This window comes from Balaenoptera borealis, assembly GCF_965194805.1.
Source record: "Balaenoptera borealis genome assembly, chromosome: 8".
NCBI lineage: Eukaryota > Metazoa > Chordata > Mammalia > Artiodactyla > Balaenopteridae > Balaenoptera > Balaenoptera borealis.
Genome location: NC_138865.1, coordinates 23056396 through 23070799, shown reverse-complemented (window position 1 = coordinate 23070799; position 14404 = coordinate 23056396). Strand labels below are relative to the sequence as shown.

Here is a 14404-nt window from a genome sequence, read left to right as displayed (position 1 = left end):
CAATAAAGATGTTAAAAAAAGCAAGTGTTGGCAAGGATGTGGAGAAATCAGAAGCCTAATATATTGTTGGTTGGATTTAAAATTGTATAGCCACTTTGGTAAAGAGTCTGACAGTTTCTTCAAATGTTAAGCATAGAGTTACTCTATGACTTAGCAATTTTACACTTAAGTATATGCCCAAGAGAAATGAAAACATACATCCATACAAAAACTTGTACATGAATGTTTATAGTAGCTTTACCCATATAACTAATGTGGAAACATAAATTGATTAATGAATAAATAAAATGTGATATACCCATACAGAGGAATATCATTCTACAATTAAAAGGAATTAAATACTGATATATGCAACAACGTGGGTGGACCTTGAACACATTATGCTGAGTGAAAGAAACTAGACACACAATGCCACCTACCATATGATTCCATTTATATGAAATTTCCAGAATAGGGAAATCTATAGATACAGAAAGTAGATTAGTGTTTGCCAGATGCTAGGCGGTAGTAGGGGTGGGGCATGGAGAATGACTGCTCATGGATACGGGTATTTTTTGTGGGGGTGACGAAAATATTCTAAAATGAGGCAGTAGTTATGATTGCACAGCTCTGATGCTACACTAAAAAAAAATTGAGTTTGTACTTTAAATGGAGGAATTTTATGGTATGTGAATTATATCTTAATAAAGCTGTTAAAAATTAATTCCTAGAGAATGAAATAAAATCAGGCATAGCAGTATTCACATTGATCCTGATTTTTTTCTAGATAAAGAGGCAGCATGATTTTGCATACAGCTGTTCCAAAACTCCTCTAATATCTGTTTGTTGTTTATCATTTCCATGAAAGAGGAAAATCTTAAAATACTGAGTGTTATGAAATTTGAAACAAGAGAAGTCAGCTTAAAAGCTCCTCTGGGGCTTCCCTGGTGGCGCAGTGGTTGAGAGTCTGCCTGCCAATGCAGGGGACACGGGTTCGAGCCCTGGTCTGGGAAGATCCCACATGCCGCAGAGCAACTAGGCCCGTGAGCCACAATTACTGAGCCTGTGCGTCTGGAGCCTGTGCTCCGCAACAAGAGAGGCCGCGACAGTGAGAGGCCCGCGCACCGAGATTAAGAGTGGACCCCGCTTGCCGCAACTAGAGAAAGCCCTCGCACAGAAACGAAGACCCAACACAGCCATAAATAAATAAATAAAGTTAAATATTAAAAAAAACAATCTCCTCTGATTATGATGTTCAAATTAGAGATAACATTATAAAAATCATAGAATTTTAAAACTTAAATTTATTCTAAAGAGGATTTTATCATAAAATGCTATGCCCCTGAAGATATCTTAATTAGTTACACACATACAAAGACACACACTTCTAAATGCATTTTGACTATGCAAGCACCAGGGTAACCCCAGTCACCATTCTGACTCCTAACAGGTATAGAAATTGGCTTTTTCTATGTTTGTGAAAATTCACCTTGGCTGTCAAATAACTATCAATTGCTGATTTTACCTGCCTGAAACTTGAAATTATTTGAGTTTGCAAACTGAGTCTGCTCTAATTCCTTTATTAGTCAGATAAAGAAGATTAGCCAGTGTGTTTAAGAGACTAACCTAAGATGATATAGCTAAAATCAAAACTCCAGTCTCTGGATTTCATTTTCCTTTGTCTTTGCCCTAAATTTTGTCATCAAAATTTGTAATTTAAGAGCTAAAATGTGTTGCTAATAATACTCTGTTTTGGAGTTTGCTGCCTCTTACAATTTTTTGGAATAGTGGTTCAACAGTGACAGTGATCCACACATCAGTGCCACATTTTCATTGATGCCTGACATTGTTGAAGCAACAGCTATCATCTTGCCACTCAGGAAAAACAGTCATCACATCCACACAATTCTCTCACCAGAAAGTGCTTTTCCTAAGAGGTGTGAGAATCTTATTTCCCACCTCCCATATTCTTTCATGTATTCTATCTTATTCTTAGGAATGTTTTTTAAAAAAACACCTCTCTGAAATAAAAATCTACTTCTCTGTTTCAACCTGTCACATTATTTAGCACATTCTATACTGAAAAAGTGGACTGAACAACCATGCTAACAGTTTATTATATGACTGTAGAGATTGAAGGCTGTACACTATGGAAAATGTCTCCCACCATGAAGGGACAATGAGATACCCAGGTCTGTTAAGCTCTGTTGGATCCCCACAGTTCCCTCATTAAACAACCAGTCTCCATGTGGACAAGCTATCCTTCTGCTGGCATGAGTTTTGTCTCCCTCCTTGACACATGTGTCCTACAACAAATGCTCACTGAAATAGCAAGACTGACTTCACTCCTTATAATTTAAAGAGCCCACCCGACTCAGGGTTAAATGTATAGTATACCACGTAACTTATCAATGGGACCTGAGTTAAATACTGAATTTGGAGTTTGAATATAAAGATAATTTGAGTGCAAAATTGAATAGAAGTTGATCTAAATAAAAAATTAATGAACTAGTTTTGGTTCACAATTTTTCTTACTGGAAAGAAGACAAATGATAATTTATCAAATATTTACATGCCAAGTGACTTACAAATTATGTTCTATTTAATCTTCACATGAAATGTATGAGCTAAGTATTATTCAGTCTGTACTACAAATGAAGAAATAGAGGCTCAAGAGGTTTTAATAATTGCTTAAGATCATATAACTAGTGAGATATATAATTACTTTATAAAATAAGTTTGACCAATTTTCTCATTTTTAATACCAGAATATACATCTAGATTTCCTCAAACCTAGAGAAGTATACAGAAGTTTTGGAATTGAGGCCATTTCGCAGTAACTTATTGACATTAGAAGAAATTACTTAAATCATTTGAGAGTTTAAAAGATTGTTAAAGGAAAAGGAAATTGGAAAAGTATGTTGTTGTTGTTGTTTTTTCCAAAATAAAGTGGCTTTCCTGTACTCAGAGCTAGGGTTCAAAAGTAAGTGAACTGTCTGTTTGCTTCTCAGAGAAGGATGAAAGCCTTCCAAAATTCAAGGCAAAAGATTAGAAAACCTGATATTATAAAATATCTTGATTCCATAGCTTTGCTCCTGTCATCTTCATGCAATTCATATTTTGACCCCACTACTTTCATATTTATCAAAAGAATACAAAACTTTAATCAAAATCATATCAAAATTGCCATTTTATTTCATTTAAAATATTCAATTAATATTGTCTTCCTTAAATGTATTTCAACTGTAGATAAAGTCTAATTTCTACATTTTAAAAATTGCATTAAAAGTAATTTCACTGGTTCCAATTCCTTAGTGAATTACTATTATAGAAAAAAATTTAATTTAATGACCAAAGTTTACTGTCTGTCTTATCTAAATGTGCATTTTGTTTTGTCTGTAGTTGTTAACTAAGTGCAATTATTTAAGATTAGCTTGGTGTTTTGTGTCCACCTAGAGGGGTGGGATAGGGAGGGTGGGAGGAAGACATAAGAGGGAGGAGATATGGGGATATATGTATACATATAGCTGATTCACTTTGTTATACAGCAGAAACTAACACACCATTGTAAAGCAATTATACTCCAATAAAGATGTTAAAAAAATTAAAAATAAAAAAAATTTAATTTAATTTAAAAAGATTTTAAACATTTAAACATTGTCAGAATTTTTAATTATTTATCAACATTTTACCAAATTAAAATCTTACCATGTAAATTTTACCTGTCATCAATATTATTTTGTGCTGATTATTTCTACCAAGTGTAATTTTTTGTATTATACTATTGCTGTTTTTAAGGTTTCTGAGCTAAATGATTCTTCAATCATATTTTTACTTATAACTAATTTAACACTGTCAGTATGGGTTTGTGGATTACTTTAATCATAATACTTACTAGGAAATAGATAAAAGTTTTAGATGTAATTATCATCACGTTTCATGATAGGTATTTCAGACTTTTTAAAAAGAGTTATCATTTGGCTTAATAAAATAAAAAAAAAAATTCTCCTGAATTCATTTCAAGAAATGCCATACTTTGGGCATTTTCTATTGAACAGTTCAGTAATCCTGTTCTATTCAATCTGTTCTTAAAGCTATCCATTTTGTTCTTAATTTTAGATATCACATTTTTCAATTTTAAGTTACAGGTTTTTTTTTTTTTTTAAGTTACGGGTTTTACTTCTATAGAATGTCTAAATTCTTTGATAAAATCATCCATTCAATCATTTTTGTGTCTTTTTCTCTATTCTTTTAGCATATTAATCATAATTACTTAGAGGTCCTGTCTGCTAAGGTTACCTTTTGGATCATCCATTGAACTTTTCTACTATCTGTTCTTTTTTCTTGTGGGTTTAGCCACACCATGTTACCTTGTTGCATGTCTTGTAATTTTTAATCGCATGTCACAGATTTTGGATAAAAGAACATTTGAGGATCTAGATGGTACCTTCTATTACATATCCATTTCTTCTATTAGACAGAAACCATAAGGGGCTGGTTGCTTCCATCCAATTAGTAAATTTCAGTTTGGGTACGATTTCGTTTACCTCTCCCTCATCCTTCTTTCTAAGGCTGGGCCCTCAATAGCTTTCAATTGACAGATTGTTAGATTCTCCAAACAACATAGCCCTAAAGTAGATATTCTAGAATTTAAAAGTACATTATTTAAAATAAAACACAAAAGATGGGTTTAAGAGAGACTCATTTTTGCCCTTTAAAGATTTGTAGCTTAGTCTATCAGCCAACAGCTTCAAAATTTGAAAACTGGACTTCGGTTTTAGATTGGTGATGTAAGGAGTTAGAAAGAGGATTGCCCCCATCCTTAAAACAAGAAAAAAGCTGTAAAACTGGAAGCTAACGAATTTTCATGAGACTATAAGAGAACTGAGGACACAGCTGATCGACGAGAATCTGTAGGGAGAACAGCACCAGAACATTTGCTTACCTGAGACAGAAGTTGCCACATAACATATAAATAGGTAGAAATGTTAAACAAGACATTTTAAACAAATTGTCGAAGCATGGGCTATACTGAGAGTGTGAAGCCTCTGATATGAGGGCGGGATTTTGCCGTCTTGCAGTCTTTTCCCTCTAGAAACCCCACCAGACAACCACAGGGAAGATGGGGAGAATGCTGAGAAAGGTACTGGCTGGCAGAGGGAACAGCAGCCACTGCCAAAACCCCACCCAGACCCCTCCCTCCTTATTTATCCTAAAGAACAAAGATCTTAATTTAAAGGGGGAAGATCAGTTAAACGTGCAGTCTGGGGAGCTGGGGAAGAACAATGGAGGCCACCACTGAAAATCTACCCAGATCCACCTCCCCTATCTTTCCAAATGAATAAAACCTCAATCTTCAGAGGGAAGAGTGGCCAAACCATAGGGGAGGGGGCTGATGGAAATCCACGGAACCTGGAGGAGGGACAAGAACACGAGTGAGGTCCATCTCCCAAGACCCAGATTCAGAGTGACTGCTTAAAACTGAGGTTTAATTAAATAATCAGAGAATTCAACGATCATCCAACCTCCATCCCAAGCACCACACTAACCAGCCTGGAATAAAAATATCAACGGAACACAACATCACTGGTTTTAGGGAAATGCAAATTAAAATCAGAATGAGATACCACAGTTAGAATTAGTAAAATTAAAACAATAAAATGATGACACTAAATACTGAGTATGCAGAACAGGAATTCTCATTCACTGCTGATGTGAATCCAAAATGGCAGAGCCACTTTGGAAGACAGCTTCTTGTAAAGTTAAACATATGCTTATGTTACAACCCAGTAATCTCACTCCTATGCTTTACTCAAGTTAATTGAAAAATTATATTCACACAAAAATGGCCTGTACATGACTGCTTACAGTTGACAAAAATTGGGAACAATCAAGATATCCTTGAAGAGATGAGAAACTAAACAAACTGTGGTCCACCTGTACAATGGAATACCGCTCATAAATAAGAAACAATGAGTTGTTGATTCACATAATAACATGGATGAATCTGAAAGGCATTTTGCTAAGTGTCAGAATCTCTCCCAACTACTCTGTCCCTCGGAAGATGCCTTCTGACAAAAGCACAAAATACGTCCAAGTGAAACACAGCTGTGTTCCTCAGTGTCAATTCACCACTCTCTAGAACTTTCTTCCCAGTCTGTTTTATTTTCTGGGTCTGTTCACCTTCACTAGGATGGAGGGCACAGGGAAATGTTTTTTTCCTAAAGATTATGAAACTAGTGGAGATTTTACTCTGCCTTTTATAAGTTTTTATAATATGCCTTTTCACCTCTCATGTAGAAATCAGCAAATGTTTTTTAGGAAAATTGTTCATATGTTTGAGGTCCCCAGAGTCTCTAATTATTTTATTGCAGCTCCATGTGACCGCTAAAATCTTTGTTAGTTTTTGTTTTCTCCAGCAGCAGCCCAGCCCTTTGCTCGGCCAAACCCTGACAACAGGGGAAACACTGCCTATCGTCGGCTCACCTCTGGAAGTTCTTGCCTTCTGAAATTTTAGTTCATTCAGTACTGTTGCTTCTGTATATCTCTGATGCTTTTAAATACATATTCTTTTTTTATAATTTATTCTACTTTTACTAGTTTTTGTTACTGGGGCCATTGGTCTGCCGTGACCAACTGCATTCCACTCTCAGCCAGGAAGAGACATTTCTTCCCTAGTTGTTTTCAAGTAGGGCTAAGTTTTACATCAAAACATGGAGCCTCTCTTTTGATTACAATATTGTTTCCATATTTTCCCAATGATTTGCAGTTACTAATTCTTTAAAAAACACACTAAAGAAATTCTCAATCTCTTCAAATACTTCTGAGGTTATTCTTATTTTTGATCGTTCATTATTTAGATGTGGAGACTTTAAGTGGATTAGCTTCTCTTCTGCACTATTTCCTGGACTTCTCACATTTCTCTCAAACTGCAGCACTTCCGTCCTGGGCACAGGGAAGAGGAGAGGTATGAGAGTGTCATAACTGATTCCTCCTGGATATGGTTTCACAAGCCACAGTCATACCATGCTCTTTGGCATCTTTACAGCCTGAGATTCTGGTTTCATAAGTAAATTATTACTATGTTTCTTATGACTTGTGAACAAAGAAAGTATGGCTGCATTCACTTTCTTAGAAATATATGGAAATCTTTTAATGTAAAAATGACTCCCAAATTTATTGAATGTTCCAGTTGTATTATTTTATTGATGTAAGCAGGTTCAATGCATGGTGAATAATCGCTTGGAAAAATTAAACATTTAGTATAATACATTTAATTAAAAAATAAAGTAATACGTGAAAGTTAGATTGCACAAAATACACATTGAAATGTAAAGAAAGTAATTTTGAAAAGAAATTAATATTTTTTCAAAAGAAAATAATTTTGAAAAGTTGATTATTCAGATGGCACTCTAGTACCTCAGAATAATCAAGTTATTCATTTATACAATGAATATTTATTGAATGCTTTATTTAGTACCTCAGTTGGCACTGTACTATTCAGAAATCCCAATTAATGAAAAATACTGGTCGATGGAAAAAGTGATTAGCAGTTATTTATTAATGTATTTTGAAAATAGCATAGAAAATTTTCTAAATTAGCTAAATAATTGGAAATCAGATTATCAAAGTGAGAAAAAACAGGATATTAAAAGTATAATATGAGCTACTCACAACTCCAATTATCTCTATTAAAGTACTGGAGAAAATAATATAAGCTGAAATAGTTTATTTTATGTATCACATATATTGATTAGTAAAGCATTGCTAGTTTAAAAGCAAATATCATAAATAACAAGAATTGGGATCAATAATAACAATATCTTGTTGTCTACTCTATACTAACATATTTTTAAGCTATGAAGCATAAAAAAAGTATGTCTTTATATTTACTGTAAGAAAGAACATAAAATCTTTAGTAAATGGGAAGATAAAACCATTTGTGTGTTCATTATTTAACACTGCAGCATGTGGGAGTCCTGCCTGGGAGATGCTCAAATAGTTCCCTGGTTAGAAGAAATCTAGCAAGCAGTAGGGCATTAATGAACTGGAGTCTTGTTTCAGCAATAACAAACGTGAATGAGATTTGAAATAGTGAAGCAGTCTGTGTCTCCCCAAGGTGCAATCAATACAGAGTAATTTCCTTACACTTTTATATTCTTCATATAACACCAGCATCACCTCACTTTCAGTTATTCCTGACTCAATAACGCCCGTGGTCTTAGATACCTGTGTGTTACTAGGTGACAATAAATCCCCATCACCAGCAGCAATTTAATTCAGCCTATTCCAACAGATGAATAAAACATATCTGAATCAGGATACAAATATTGACTCAGGAAAGTCTATCAAATGGGATCTAGAATCAGAAAATGGGGTTCAATTTCTAGTTTTGCAGTTCACTAATGATGATATCTTGGACAATGTAGAGTCTGGGAATACTAACAGTGAAATGCCGCAAACATCAGAACATATACCTAATTCAGCCATGGGTGGGAACTTATTCACATGGGTTATTATATGCTAAAAGTTCGGGAAATTTGAAATAACATAGAGTTTCCTTGCCTATTTATTTTAAAAGCTAACATTTTCTAACTATACTAATTATATTTCTAACCATACTAATTATATACTAAATGTAACTATTAAATTGTAATAATTTTTTTAAAGTTTTATTTTATATTGGAGTATAGTTGATTTACAATGTTGTGTTAGTTTCAGGTGTACAGCAAAGTGATTCAGTTATACATATACATATATCTATTCTTTTTCAGATTCTTTTCCCATATAGGTTATTACAGAGTACTGAGTAGAGTTCCCTGTGCTATACAGTAGGTCCTTGTTGATTATCTATTTTATATGTAGTAATGTGTGTATGTTAATCCCAACCTCCTAATTTTTCCCTCCTAAATTATAATTTTTAAACTATTAAACTAACCTTTTCTAATTATAAAAGAAATTCATGCTTATTATAAAATATTTGGAAAATACAAAATGTATTTAAACGGAAACATGTCCTTTGAAAACCCTGCTCCCATAAATGAGGTTAATGTTTTAGTACATTTACTTCTAAAGTGCTTCAAATTCATTTCTTTACCATTTTAGTATAGCATTCTGTATCGGGTATATTCATAATCAATACCACAAAAGTCTCAAGCGTGACAGTGATTTGGTTTTGTGCAGGTGGGCCTCTGTGTGCGCTGGAGGAACCAGGGGGTCTCAGGGGACCACCTATCCCACTCCTCCTTTGCCTGAACACCTGGGTTAAGGACAGGCTCTTGGGGCTCAGTGAGGACACTGAGTACTGAGCACCCTGGGGGCAGTGAAGAAAGTGGGAGCACCACATGCTTGCGCTCTCTGTTCCCAAACTCCATGTCTCCCTTGGGTGGGCACTTCCTGCCACTGATGGGAAATTGCTGATCCCTCTACCTAAGTTGCCTATTGAAGAGAAAACTATCAAGTTGGGTCACAGCACATTATTTAACCAAGGGAGTTTGGGGCTGCTCAATAAATGGTGAGTCAGCAAACGTAGCCTTCAAATTCTTCCTTCATAAAATTTAAGACTGTGTCTCGTGGTGGTTCTGACATGTGCCCAGCCTAGTTGTATTCCCTACCTCTCTCCTCACCCCTGCCTCTGCTCCTGTCACTGAAGCGGGCTTCCCTCCACCCCCACCCCTGCACTGATGCAGTTCCCTACCCCAAGGTTGATTCCCTCCTCCTGGAAGGCCCCCTCCCAATGATCAACCTACATCCAAGGACGCACTATGCAAGGAGCCTCATTCATGTTCATTCAACTGGTTCTCTATTTAGTGAGTAAAAATTTATCAATTCTAAGAACTAAAGCATTCTTGTGGTCATCACTCATTGACCAGTGTAGGGCTGACGCCCTTGATTTGTAAAGGCAGACTCACTTTATATTTTTGCATGTGGTGTTTAGTCTCCTTACCTCAGTACTCAAGTCAGAGCAATAACAGAAATGAGAGACATTGGCTTTACAAAGGTTTAAAGCGATCTGAGTAATGTTTGCAGAGTTTACAAATTTGAATTCTTTATAATGACTTTTCCAAAGTAGAGTAAATTAATACACAATACATGATTTCTATTGTCCTTTATACATCAATAATTCACCAGTCTACTTTATCAAGAAGAACAACTTCACATTTTAGGTTTATCGGAAAGTTTGGACCATTTTAAAGAAGTTAAATATGGAGAATTTCCCTTTGTTCCGTAAATGTTAAGCCAATAACTGTAACCTCAAATTCCTACTTCAGAAAATTTCAAGTGAAATTTAAATGAGGTTTATTTTATTATTTGTATATAAAAGAATATTTTGTTTCCTTTTCAAAAAGAGTTTTTTATCTTGGAAGAAAACATGGAAACAGATCTTTATGACTGGGTCAAGCAATGACTTCTTAGATGGGACACCACAAAAAAGTGAAAAAAGAAAAAAGATAAATTAGATTTCATCAAAATTAAAAGGCTTTGTGCTTCTATCTATCAAATAATTAGTACTATCAAAAAAATAATGAGACAAACTGCAGAATAGGAGAAAATGTTTACAAAGCATATATCTGATAGCAGACATATTCAGAATGCATAAAGATCTTATACTACTGAGTAATAAGATAAATAACTCATGTTAAAAATGGACTAAGTATTTGTAGACATTTCTCTGAAGAAAATATAAAAATGGCAACAAGCACACAGGAATGTTCAAAATCATCAGTTGCTAGGGAACTGAAGATTCAAACCATAATGAGATACCACTTTTCACCCATTAGGATGGCTAAAATAAAAAAGACAAAAGCAGATGTTGGTGAGGATGTGAAGAAATTGGAATCCTCATATATTGCTGATGAGAATATGAAACGATGCATCTGCTTTAGAAAACAGTTTGGCAGTTCCTCAAAATGTTAAACACAGAATTACTATATGATCCAGCAATTACACTCATAAATACATACCCAAGAAAGGTGAGAACATATGTCCATAGAAAAAACTTGCATTTGAATGTTCATATCAGCATTATTCATCAGAGCGAAAAAAATGGCAACGACCAAATGTCCATCAACTGACGAAGGGACATATAAATATGGTATATCGGGGCTTCCCTGGTGGCACAGTGGTTGAGAGTCTGCCTGCCAATGCAGGGGACACGGGTTCGAGCCCTGGTCTGGGAGGATCCCACATGCAGCGGAGCGACTGGGCCCGTGAGCCACAACTACTGAGCCTGCGCGTCTGGAGCCTGTGCTCCGCAACAAGAGAGGCCGCGATAGTGAGAGGCCCGCGCACCGCGATGAAGAGTGGCCCCCGCTTGCCGCAACTGGAGAAAGCCCTCACACAGAAACGAAGACCCAACACAGCCATAAATAAATAAATAAATAAATAAATAAAATATTTAAATATGGTATATCATACACTGAAATAATCAGCAAAATAAGGAAGTATTGATATATTCTACAACATGGATGAACCTTTGAAAATATTATTCTAAGTAAAGAGTCTAGTCAGAAAAGAACACAGATGATTTCATTTATATTAAATTTCCAGAAAAGGCAAATGTCTAAAGACAGAAAGTGTATTCATAGTTACTAATTACCAGAAGTAGGGACAGAGTTGGGCAGGGAATAGCAGATATAGAGTAGCTGATGGTGAGTATAGGTTTCTTTGGGAGAGTGATGAAAATGTTTTAAAACTAGTTAATCATGATGTTGGCACTCTCTGTTACTGTACTTGAAAAACATTGAATAAATGAGTGAATTTTATGGTATGTGAATTATATGTCAGTAAAGCTGTTAAAAAGGCCCCCCTACACACACACACAGTGGACATTGTGGTTTTGATCCTGCCTCTCCCACTAGCAGCTAATATTTAAAACAGATGCTATCTTTCCATTTGTCACTTCAGCAGATCAAGCCTCAAGAATTTTGTGGTCCACAGGAACAATTTATTATATACTTACTACACAACCCCAACCCTGACAGCAATAACTTATCTTTTGGATTTATGGTTAAATCCACACAAATTTAAGAAGATAAAATAAAATGAATGAAGGGAGATCAATAGTTTTACAATCATCAACAGATCTGCAGTATAATTATATCCTAGACATATACTCCCTTAGTGCACTTCTGATAAGAAGCTATGGATTAACAGTCCACATTAACTTAGGCTGAGTTGCAGAAGAAAATCTGCATTTATACTTGTATCACTTTTGCCTGTGCTAAAGAATTCTATTCTAGACAGACTTGCACTATAAAAAGATACATTTGTAATCAACAACAATTGAGAAGATACATGGAAGAAATCACTTCATTTTCATAACAAGAACAATAGCAAAAAAATCAAAAGTATGACGAATGTTTAAAGCAATGTACAAAACCTACATGAAGAAAACTTGTATTTGATAGAACATAAGTCTTTTTTGTTCTATTTATTTTTAGTCATGATACTTAATGCTTTGAAATTTCAAGTGTTTTTTTTTATAGCTTTAAAGAAGGATATACAAACAACACACAGATATACAGTTCTCAGGGTACCTTTAAATTAAATATTTTTCCTTGATGGGCTGTGTCCATTGCAGTGGGCTCATTGAATTTAGATGAGAAGTGTACCAGAGGAGACAGTATGATTTAAAGGGCATGCATTATATAATAGATATGCTACAAAGTGTATTTCTTTTCATCCCTCAACAGCTCTAAAAAGAAGATATGGGGATGTCCATTAGGAAAGCAAGAGAACTGGTTCCAAAATTTGACTCAAGTTTCCTTACCTAGCCCTTACCCCTAGGCAATTAATTCAGGTCTGCCTATTCCAAAGTTCATACACATCCACTTTCCACTGCCCACTGGTGCACTACTCTAATAAACAGTCCAATAAATAGGAAAGGGGAGTGGAGATCTTTGCTTTTCGTTATAGGCTGTTTAGATTCTAAAGAAGGTTTTCTGTTTTGTGGGATACTTACTATTTTCTCTCTCAGATTTGAATTATAAATGCAGATACCTTATCTTCATTATGAAATTATAGACAGCTTGAGAGCAGAATATGATTCTACTTTGTATCCTTTAGAATATCAAGAACTGAGATAATAAATGAACAGACTAGGCATAAAAAGGAGAAGGATTTCAAGAAATATGGGTGGGAGTTCGGCCTGCAGGTGTCCAAGCTGCTGCGGCCAGAAGGGCGTGGCCAGAACTGCTTGAATATCTACATTTCAGTTTCTGCACCTATCAAGAGTTTTAATTCATCATGGATAATCTGTCAGCAGAAGAAATTCAGCTGAGGGCTAACCAGGTTACTGATGAGTCTCCGGAAAGTACGAGGAGAATCCTGGGTTTAGACATTGAGTCTCAGGATACAGGAATCAAGACTATCACTATGCTGGATGAACAAGGGGAACAACTAAAACACACAGAAGAAGGCATGGACCAAATAAACAAAGACATGAGAGAAGCAGAGAAGACTTTAACAGAACTTAAACTAGTGCTGTGGCCTTTGTATATGCCCATGTAATAGTATAACAAATGATGCCAGGGAAGATGAAATGGAAGAGAACCTGAATCAAGTGGGAAGTATCCTAGGAAATCTAAAAAACATGGCCCTGGACATGGGCAATGAGATTGAGGCTCAAAATCGACAAATAGAACGGATCACAGAAAAGGCTAACACCAACAAACATCGTATTGACAATGCCAATGCCAGAGCAAAGAAACTCACTGACAGCTAAAGCTACTGTTGTACTTTTTTAAAAAAAATTTTATTTATTTATTTATGGCTGTGTTGGGTCTTAGTTTCTGCGCGAGGGCTTTCCCTAGTTGTAGCAAGCGGGGGCCACTCTTCATCGCGGTGCGCAGGCCTCTCACCATCGAGGCCTCTCTTGTTGCGGAGCACAGGCTCCAGACGCGCAGGCTCAGTAGTTGTGGCTCACGGGCCCAGTTGCTCCGCGGCACGCGGGATCCTCCCAGACCAGGGCTCGAACCCGTGTCCCCCTGTACTGGCAGGCAGATTCTCAACCACTGCGCTACCAGGGAAGCCCTGTACTTCTTTATCATTTATTCATTTCCCTAGCTCCTCCTTCAAAGTCATTACCTTTCCAGAGTTTGAAATTTTGTTTCCACACTCTTCTAATTGGGAGATGATGTGGAAGAAGATCTAGGAGTAACAGCCCCCCTATTCTTTTATTTTCTCTTTTTCCCTTGAGGGTAGACTGCTGCTTAGTTTTCCTTCTAGTATTTTCTTTCTCAGTCCATACTCTTAGGTTGGTTTTCATACATCACATATAGTGTTATTTTTCATTCTCTCCATTTACTTAGCAGGTTCTTCTGCTTTCAAAATTTGCAAGCATTGCCAAAGACAGCCACGTAAAAGGAAGCTGGGGGCACTGGGGGCAGGCACAAGGAGGAGAGGCAAGAGATAAGAGGTTGTT

General features: G+C 35.9%; 1 protein-coding gene and 1 pseudogene across 2 annotated transcripts in view; one reads left to right on the top strand and one right to left on the bottom strand.

Annotated features, from left to right (window-relative positions):
* LOC309633727 (uncharacterized protein) overlaps nt 1-14404 on the bottom strand; it is a 1009062-nt gene that overhangs the window by 160099 nt on the left and 834559 nt on the right. The window lies entirely within an intron of this gene.
* LOC309633735 (synaptosomal-associated protein 23 pseudogene) lies at nt 12476-13705 on the top strand (annotated as a pseudogene). The gene has a single exon. The product of its transcript is annotated as a synaptosomal-associated protein 23 pseudogene (transcript).